Here is a 1,302-nt window from a genome sequence, read left to right on the forward strand (position 1 = left end):
GACAAATTGTTAGGCTTTGTACTGCGTGTACCTCCTCAGAGGGTGAAGCCCTGAGCCCTCAGCACTTGAAGCACTGTCTGTCTCCAGAACAGACCCTTAAATGGTCCAGTAGAGTTCTTGAATGCTTAAAAGCCTCGTGGAGCAGCCGCTTAGACTAATCGGCATCTAGGAGGCATTACGGGATAGTAGGGCAAACCAGAATTTGGGAGTCAAACAGGTCTGAATTCAAATCCTATCTTCTCATCTTTAATATTCAGATAATAAACCCAAGCATTTAAATTTATTTAGATTAAGTCATAATTAGATAATTAGAAGGGCAAATCACCACAAAAGAAGAAAAGGATCTGTTTCTAGGGTCTGTTTTTAAAGAAAAAAAAGACAACAAATTCAAAAATTTAAGAAAAAATAAAAGAAGAAAAGAAAAAAATGCTGAAAGATGCAGACTAAAGAGGTTTCCTGCTCTATAATAAATATTTTGTGGGTTGTGTCATGTTCATGGAAGACAAAACTGCTTGCAGTGTTTCAAGTCCATTCTTGGGCAGAGGGAAATAGCTTAAAATTCCTGGAATTTTGAGATATAAATGTTTAAGAGGATCATTGCCACACATTTGTCATTCATAATCATGAAATGAGGACTTGGTAATAAAAAGTCCAATTTGATGGTATTTACATAGAAAATGACATTATCCGTAGATTCTCATTTCTATAAAGCATTTCATTAATTTTATATGCATGCAAATATCAAAATAAGTCTTACTGTAATAACTAAAAAGATTCTTGAACTTGGGAGCACTGCTTATTGCTATGTGGACAGCACAGTTCTGCAAGTGCCTTCGACTCAGAACCAGCCATTTGTCCTTTTGTAATGACAGCTTTTTGGTAGATAGCAGCAAAGCCTTGGAGAAGGGGCTGCTTGTCTAATCAAGTGTCTTGGAGCTACGTGAGGTACAACTCGACCAAATTTTGTTTCCTAGGTGTTTCAAAGAAGAGATTAGCACCCATTAGACACACACCTCTAAGTGTAATGAGCAGAACTGAAATGATGTTGTCAGTGTTGTCATGCAGAGCCTTCCTCTAGGTTTAAAAATAAAGCTTAATTGTGGATTCTCAGGCCCTTGGCCAGATCCCTGTCTGAGAGTCTGGTGCCACCACTTGCAAAATGTGTTGCCTTGGACAAATTCTCAACTTCTTGGTGTCACAGTTTCCTAATCTGTAAAAATGGAGATGCTAACAGTGTTTGATATGGTTTGGATCTGTGTCCCCACCCAAATCTCATGTTCAGTTGTAACTCCCAATGGCAGA

The sequence above is a fragment of the Hylobates moloch genome, unplaced genomic scaffold, assembly GCF_009828535.3.
Source record: "Hylobates moloch isolate HMO894 unplaced genomic scaffold, HMol_V3 SCAFFOLD_9, whole genome shotgun sequence".
In the NCBI taxonomy this organism is placed as follows: Eukaryota; Metazoa; Chordata; class Mammalia; order Primates; family Hylobatidae; genus Hylobates; species Hylobates moloch.